General features: G+C 39.8%; 1 long non-coding RNA gene across 2 annotated transcripts in view; it reads left to right on the top strand.

Moving 5' to 3' along the window:
* The first annotated feature begins 437 nt into the window (after window positions 1-437).
* Window positions 438-9,234, top strand: part of LOC118291366 — a 131,397-nt gene continuing 122,600 nt past the window's right edge. For both annotated transcript variants that reach the window (XR_004786635.2, XR_007030293.1), the window contains exons 1-2: window positions 438-706; window positions 2,017-2,100. This is a non-coding gene — a long non-coding RNA (uncharacterized LOC118291366). The remainder of the gene's footprint in view (window positions 707-2,016; window positions 2,101-9,234) is intronic.

Raw genomic sequence — 9,234 nt, 5'->3', positions numbered from 1 at the left:
ATATTGACTTTGCGTTATATGTGCTGAACACAAACAGAATAAATGGTTTTGCCTGTTTTTTTCCCCTGCTCTCTTGTTGTTCCGCTTGTGTTTTATTCATCTTTTTATGCACCAATCTCAGCCAAGTGGTACGAAGATGAACATGCAGCCACCCGCCGCCGTGGAGGAATCTGAATGGAATTTTCAAATTCAATCCAAAAGAGAATTTTGTCAAAAACAATGCTGCTACCGTTTGTACAGTAGCATTTTAGCACTGAGAAGTTTTAATACATGCATGACAAGATGAACGAAAGACATTTTTTTAGCCATTCCATGACAAGCCATGAAAACTTTTGTTACTTCCTGTTTTATTTTGAAATCTCTCCTCCCCATGTGTTTGCTGTGACCTTTACTTCCACACTGTGTGTTTTCCCTCCTTTTTTTGTTTTGTTGCACCTGTGTCTAGTTAACTGATCAGCTCTCAGTGTATTTAAACCCCGTGTTTCGCCTCCTCTGTTGGCTCCAGTGTTGCGTTTTGCCACCATGTGCTGTTTTGTGTGGTGTGTGTTCATCCCTGTGTGCTGCCTGTCGGACTGCATTTACCTCGGTTTGGATTTTTGGACTGATTTTCTGGACTCTGGATTTCTGCCTGCTCCCCTCATTGGTTCCGGATGAACTGTTTGGACTGCTCCTTTGGGTTTTTTTGACTTCCGCCTGCCCTCACAATGTCAGTAAGCCTCATCCCCTGCGGTTTTTATGAAATTGCTATATTGTGCACTCTGCCTTTGGGTCCTCCTTTTAAAATGTGCTGCATCAATTGTCAGTCTTTCGGTGAAAATTATAAGTGCGTAGGCAAGCACTGTAATTAAAAGGTCAAATTTTGTTAAAAAAAAAGGACCCAAACCATCCAAATCTTTAAAAACAACTTGGTGTGTGTCGTTTGTTCACTCTGAGATTGTTGTTTCCCACAGTAAAGCTGTTTTTTTTAAACAATATTGCTAGAAGCAGAAGGGCAAGAGAATGTCGTGTGAAATGGGTGCCAAATGGCCGGCTTATTCTCCCAATGTACATCCGGTGAGTCAGACTAGATGGGGCCCAATCTGATGATGTTGTGTTTTCAGCTTGTTCTGCCCTCAAGAGGTCAGAAAAATCAATTCAACGCAGGTTGGACATAATATGAGATTTTCACAGTTCAAAGTGGTCTGTTGTAAAGTAAAGCTGGAGTGAACTTCTTTCCGCAGAAACAAGTTATATATGTATCGGTGACATGCTTCTTTACCATTGGAAGAGTTTGCATTTTTTTTAGCTGGGACAAGGTGAGGCTGACTACCTTCCTCCCCCTTCAACGTTATGCTTATCTCCACACTTAATAAATTCATTCTACGCTAACTTCTGCCTTCAACACACTCCTATCCCCAGAGCTGACAAGAAATAGCTTTAACTTCATTAAGACAATGGATATTTGTAAGTGAAGTGCAGTGAAATGTAGGACAGCCCTCTTTACTATTCTATTAGCACATGGTAATGGCCTTTCCCGAATTTTCTAACCCCACCTGGGCGACAGCTGACGTCCTAAGACTGAATGTTGTGAGATGTAAAGTCACTTGCAACTTTTCTTGCCAGGTTCCCATTATCCAGGATTCCTCTCAAGAAAGTTCTTTACTTACATTTTTTAAACTCCCAAAGTGTCTTAGGAGCTAAAAAGAGGGGGAACATGTTGGTTTTTGGAGGTGAATACATTTAAGGTGCTGAAAAATTTAGCCTGTACTCTTTATGCCGACTGAAGGCTGGCTGACAGCCATTAATTATTACTCTGTTGGAGAGATGGGGCAGATAAATACAAGTTTCCCAGATGTACGTCCGGTAGCTGCAAAGCCTCCTAGCTGACTTGATATTCATGACCCAACCAGCCTGTAACATGTCTTCTAATTTGCCTTTGAACTAGGTCAATCGAGAATAGCTAGTGAAGGTGCATGGTTATGCATATTCTACACATACGGCAATCCTAAGCTAACTATTTTGCATACGTCTTTTCAGTAAGGGCCCCGGGTGCAGTAATCCACGGGTGTTTCTAATGGAGAAGAAGGGCGATGGATCACCATGGGTCATTCAGCACATATGGTGAGTGAAAAGCTCCTTGAAGAGCATGGGAATCGTCCTACCGCCCACTGCTAATGGCTGCTACAAGTGGAAAAGCTGCTTAAGGTGCTTTCAACTTGTCTAATGGGCAACTTCACTCTCAAGCATTTCTTCCAAATGCATGCGAGGAAAATGCTGAAGGTTATTCATTCATTGGACATTATACCCTCACTCTATAATGATCAACATAACAAGAACACATAATTTGACATGTTTGGGAAGTGGGAAGTATGTTGATGTGGAAGATTAAAGAAAATATCCAATCTTGCTGTAGTATATCCCCTTGTATTGACTACAGCCCTATTAAACTTTTTTAATCCTTATGTTAAGCGTTTGGTTAGAATTAGGCTACAGAAATGTTGTGGTTTGATATACTGGAGAAAAAACCCCATATACATGCTTGTTTACATTTAACAAAAGCCATGATCTTCACCAAAGTGATTTTTGTTGCCTGATTTAACCACAGACGGGACACTGGATGCAAACCCTGGTATCTGGTGGGACAGTTGAGCCCTTTGTTAAACCTGATATCTACCCAAACCACCTACTAATCCCTCTGTTGCTGTTCATAAATGCAGCACTTTTGTAGCATGTATTAAAAAATATATATATTCTGCCTCGGAACATAATCCAGCCAGCAGTTAAATCTCTTGCTGTTGCAGTCGTACAGAAACTAGGAGCTGTGAGTTGTAATATTGCACAATGGCCCATGTTCCCTGTGGCCACTCATTTTACTGTCCCATCAGATGGGATGAACAATCAATGAACAGATTTAGTCTGAAGGCTCCACGCACTAAGCTGCTCCGGGAGTCTCTCTCTCTTCGTTTCCTGGGTGATGCATTTAGGTGATTGCATCTAGAGCTCGGCTGATAAATCAGTGTTGTAGATATATCGTATCGATGATTCAAGAAAGTTCAGAGACCCAACTATATTGAAGGCCATTTAGAAAAGGTGTCAGAGTTATGCATTTGTGACGTATGTTGAATACGCATGAATATAAATCCTCAGTTTTCTTGTGTGTTCACTATTACGGGTGAATGAGTTGAGGGATGTAAACCTGTGATTTCTGCAATTAAGCAATTTGTCACATTGTTCTGTAAAGTAGCAACATTTCAGTTGCGCACAGGGTGACTAGAGACCTGCTTTCAGGTTTGAATTAAAATGCAGCTAATAGCTAAATGTATAATTAAGAATCAGCATTTGTGAGAGCAGCAGCTGAAACAGCAGTTGAAATGCTTACTGTTGCAATATATAAATCAAGCCTATACATTCTTAACAATGTGCAACATGTGGATACACAGGGGGAAGGTGCTGCATTCAGCTGACGTTCAGCAGACAACTGTTCACTCAAACGTAACCTCAGACCATTTGAGTCGTTAAGTTTTACTTCTGTCTAAACTTAATTCCCTAGATGCCTAAACCAAACATCAAATTTTCAAAATGTTTAATGGAATTTGTAGTGAAAATGGGGAGTGAAGGGCAGAGAGGAAAAGGGGAAGCTTAAAACGCATGAAGCACCCCCCTGAGGATTTCCAGAGTTTTCTCTCATTGGTATTGACAAAGCCGTATTTCTCAGAGCAGAGGGAGAAAGAGCCTTAGAGTGAGAGGATTGTTGAGATTGATGCCCAGTGAATATGCATGACAGGAGATGTCTTGTCTCAATGAGTTAGTCACAGATATATGAAGAGAGGGCCAGGCCGAGAAAATAGCCCCTAGTTGGATGCCACCACCAATTATTTGTGCTGAACTCTGTAATAATGCATTTTCCTTTTTACCGGTCGGCAATTTATTTTAGGTCAGAGAGACGGGCAGGCAGAAGGGAGGCTCACTGTTGTAAATGTCATTTCAGATTCTCTCCTGCCTCCTCCAAAAGTGTAGACTGTCTGTAAACATATTCCAGTTTGTACTTTATTTAATTAGTTTATCACAGACAGAAACTCACATTGACAGCAACACCTAGCTTGCTGTCATCACATTCCAAGCCAATGTTTGGCAGTTTGCCCATCAAATGCTTTAACTAAACTGTCACATTCCCAGAATTGAATGATGGTAATAACACAAAAACCTTTTTCTCACATCGGAACATCTGATCCTGTGCACGTATAAACTTGATCTGAACCCAAAACATCACTGCAGAACAAACCACATTTTGACTTGAGAAGTTGCACACAAGCTGAATTTAGCAGGTTAAGCCACATAAGCACACAGGTTAAGGACAAAATCCACAGTGCTATAAAAATGTCTACGGGAACTTCTGTGAACACGTCTTTATCAAGTTAGTTTGAAACCTGTAGCAGTTTGCCAATATGAACGTTTTTTTCTAATGTTGGATGCCGCACAACTGAATGGAGAGGACTGAGATTAGTTGTGCTTCCTGTGCAGTCCTTGAGCAAACCATGTTCCTGTTGGAAAACCGTTCACGTATCCACAATTCGCATCAACATTCATTCACAAGACTAAGAGTCTACAGCCATGCGGTGCTGTGAGATTACACTCAAGCACAGCATTACTTTGAGTTAATGAACCTGGAGCTTTTAAACCAAAGTATTGAACAAGTTACATTTTACACGTGATGATTGTGCTATATTAGGTGGATTGATTGGTCCAGCTGGCATCTTGAACATGTGACAAGAATAACTGGTATTTACTCTTCTTTTTAGGTCTGTTTTGGTAATTGGATATGAAATGGTGTGTATTCAAGCCACCACAAGTGTGTATGATTGTCTGCTGGCTGAAATGCATCCACTATTTCTAGATAAAGCAATTGAAGACTAGCTGCTCCCAGCAGCATTGTTGTATTCAGGGATGTTGCAGATATGGGGATAAAGGGAACTAAGTACATTAGCATGGGGAGAATGTTTAGAGTTTAGATAGCTCTAACAGAGTTTGTTTTTGTAAGCATTACAATTAAACTATTATTATTGCATGAATAAATTATATATATCCTTTTTTTCCCTCCAGATTATGTTATATCTTTACCACAATTGGAACACTCTGATAGGTGCTCAAGGATTAGTCTTCTCTCGCAGTACAGTCTGGGAAAGAAAATCAGGAGGGGAGCATCTATTGAGGAAAATTGTGCCAACATAAAGGTGATGGAATAATAACTTCTGTAATATGATCATTTTCCATGATCAGTGACAACTTTGTGTTCAAAAACATTGACAAAGATTGTTATTTAACGTGACTGTATCAAACGTGACTTTGATACAGTCACGTTAAATAACAATCAGTTCTTAGATCAGTTTTTAGCATGATTTCAGATTCCCATTTTTTTTTTTTAGGTTTAGTACCAAAGCTTTATTTGTTTTTTCTTAATTGATATTTTTTTATGCTTTTTATTTTGAAATGCATCAGTGCTGTACAATTATTTCAGTGTTTCGACTTTACTAAGATAATCATGATAGAAATAATGTATGAAGTTGCAAAACATCACAGTTAACATTCTCTTAAATGTATTATGAACACTTGATTACTAATTACCCCCCATGACCACTGTAGATGAATGCGTTCACCTGCGGAGTTATTGTCACAGTTGTGGAATATGGATGTAATAAAAGAGCAAGGCGGCCCATTGTGGATTGAAATATATGAGGACAAATATTTGCACTATACCCCTAATTGTAGTGGGTGCAGCTCTTTGCAATGGTGGCAAATGTAATTAGTCAGGTAATTAGTAATTCTCTCCGTTTGGTTCCCCATGCGAATGAATGGGAGATCATCATTTACAGCCTCTAGACTTTAGATATAACTGACAGGATTTTCTGAAAGTAAAAAAAAGAAAGTTTATCAAAAAATCATTCATTCATGTTACAGCTGTTACTTTTCAATTATCATGATGGGAAAAGCTCTTTTGGGGTTGATATGGAACATGGGAACATTGTTGGGCTACAAATCTATAATGACACAAAAACATTATCGGTATCTGGCTGGTGATGGAGAACGGTAACATGAGTTGACGGTGGAGAAGAGCGAATCCCAGAGTTGCAATTTTTATTATTTCACCTCATCCTCACCTGTGAGTGTCTCTTTCCAACATATCACTCATACTTAAAATTGAATGTCACTCAAAGCAGAAGTGGAGTGATAGGGGCCCTAATAGGATGGGGCAGGGACGCGCATACTTGGAATAGCTTTTTCTATCACCTATGCAATTTTCCGCGTTAAGGCCTGGAATATCCTGGAATATATCTCGGGATATGTGCTCGTTTGCTAACAGTGATACAATATAACTGCAGTCAATTGCATAGAGCGCAATTGGGAAAATGGGCTGTATTATTTGTTACTGCAGCGAAGTGTGACTTTTTGAGCTGACTTCCAGATCATCTTCTAATCCCATCCTGTAATTTATGTATGGTGTGACTTCAAAGCCTGAAGGGGTCTCTGACTCCTCTGGCATGCCAAAAGGGGATACATGACTTTGAAACACCCTGTCCCGCGCTCGCATTTGTGCTCTGCTAAACATGCGGTGTCTCATGTGGATGACACAAGCAGCCAGGGTGGATTCAGAAACGGATATTATACAACAGATTTCCCTCTTTATGTCAGAAATCCAAGGGTCAATCATCAGTGGGAAATCTGTTTCAGTTTTAATTTGCATATATATGGGACATTTCCACTCCTTCTCCTTCTACAGTACATATTTATTTGACAGATGAAATGTCATATTCACAATCCTTACATCATACTTGACAGGACAGGTTTTATGTCACTTCATGACAGTTAAAATAATATGCATGTTGTAGACTAGAACTACATTGTATGCACTCTGAGAACTATCTTAAAAAAAGATTTAATTTTTTGCACACACAAAAACCTATGATTTATTTGAGGAAAAACTAAGAAGAAGAAAAAAGGGCCAAAGTCAAAGTCTAAACTCTGCCTGTACACAAACGGTGTCAAAAATGGCTCAATCATCACCTGGCTGAAGCACTGTTCACAACTACCTTAATTTATTCAGACTAGCCCCGGGCCGGCAGGATAATGATTCCGTCATGCCGGCACAAGAGCCGTCCACTCTGTTTTCTCAGCTCCGACCCCATTTTATACTGTCACATTCTCACATCAAAAGTTTAGAGTTTACTGAGCATTTCAGAGCAGCGAAGGGAGTTCGTCCATATGATGAAAGTCAATCAGTCATTTTCATAGGGCCTCTAGGCTCAGTGACAGCATTCGTCACTCTGCTTTATCTTGCATTTAATATCTTCCCACCAACAGCATGTGGTTGTGGTCAAAGACTGACGGAGGGGATAAAGAGAAGTCGGGAGCGAGCGTAGCTGCTCCAGTCTCCTTTGAGGAGGAGGTCAGGATAGAAGAACTCTTCTGCCGGGTTTTTTTCCCCTTTTTTGGAAAATTATAATTATAATGAAAGAAAAATCCGACCAACTGATCTTCACTGCTAGCTGCCAACATTAGAGAGTAAAATTTCCTCAGACAGTGAAGCTTGAAGCCTTTGTCTGCTCTGACCATGTGATTGAAGTTTGATCCTCTGCAGGATGAGACTAACAATGAACCTCAAATTTCCAAGTGTCCAGTACCATTTTTGTGGCAGTTAAGAATATGGGCTTCCCCTTTTACTCTAACCTATGTCCAGAGGTGTGGACTTGTGTCAAAGGACTTGAACAGGACTTTGACGAAATCTGATAAGGCTTCCAACTGGACTTTAACTGCATTCCAACGACTTGATGCTGAATGACTTAATATCCTTCACAGGACCAACGCTTGGGCAAGATGTTGTGTGAAAAATGTTCAGCCAGTCACTTCTTTATATTGCTGACAATATACATACAGTATTTTGACAACAGAAATCCATCACGTTGCACGAGAAAGCACGATAAAGGTGTGTGTGGCAGACGGACAACACGTAATACGCTGGTCTATCACATCCAAATGTAGACTCTGCTGTAGTCAGCAAAAAACTAAAAAGACTGATAAGCAAAACATTCAGGTCAGAAATTTCACAAACTCCATCACAGCAATAACAGGCAAAACCTACTCCATCAGTTTGATTTTGAATTGGAAGTTTGACAGGGAAGTTAAATCACTTGATCAGTTCTTGAATTTGCCATTACATGCTATGCTATTTCATTTTTTATTACGCATTACATTTTAAATGTAGTCTAAAAAGTTACTTTTAGGAGAACCTATACCCATTACTAAATTAAATGCAGAACTACTGGGCAACAAATTCTAATTATGTAATTCACTTTAACTCTTTGAATTCCAGCAATATTGAATGACTCATGTCGTAACAATACTACAAATATCCAGTACAACTGACTTTTGTAATTAGTTTAATCTCCTCGTTCTTAAAATTTCTATAAAATGTGATACAACATGTAGTACACATGCATTTATTTTATGTATAAGCAAACCGGGAGCATTGAAACAATACCGTCACAGTATAAAAACACCTCTTGGTTTCATGAATTATTGGCTGTAACCTGCATACTTATATTTCGAGAGGATAATGAATCTCATTGTGTGACTTCCACTCGATAAATGTCATGAAATGTATGCTCGACTCTTGTGGCCTGAAAAGTGTGCGACAGCCAACAAGCAAATCCTTGAGATCCTCTATAAATTCAGAGGGAAAATGACCCCTGAATATTGCAGCATTGCGACGACAGTGTGCTGTCGTCTGTACAGTAGCTGTTGAGTTGGGGATTTATGTATATGAGGATGAAGAATTCGGGAACATTCTGTGGAGTGAACCTCTGAGCAGGATTAACAGTTTACTGTCAAAAGCTTGTGGCAGTAGTTGTACACCAGATATATCTGGATTAGAAATGAATGACTCATCAGATGAATGGCATGGCTGGTGTGTAACCACTGGTGAACCCAACGCTCAATCCGAAACGGGCACAACCCCTGGTGCATTAGTTTCTCTAAAATATCTTGCATGTGTGGGTTTTGGATGGAAACACTTTAGTTATAAAATTGGCAACTGAAGTGTTGCCAACTCTGTTACTACACTGTTTTCAGTCTAGTCCTGGAAATCCACTGAGAGATGCAACACCCACGCTGAATGCATTTCTTAAACATTTCATCACTACATTCGTCACTATACTTGACCTACGGTTTGATCGGTTCATGTTGGTATGCGATGCCCTTTTT

Source organism: Scophthalmus maximus, chromosome 21 (genome assembly GCF_022379125.1).
Source record: "Scophthalmus maximus strain ysfricsl-2021 chromosome 21, ASM2237912v1, whole genome shotgun sequence".
NCBI lineage: Eukaryota > Metazoa > Chordata > Actinopteri > Pleuronectiformes > Scophthalmidae > Scophthalmus > Scophthalmus maximus.
This window is presented reverse-complemented; position numbering and strand designations above follow the sequence as displayed.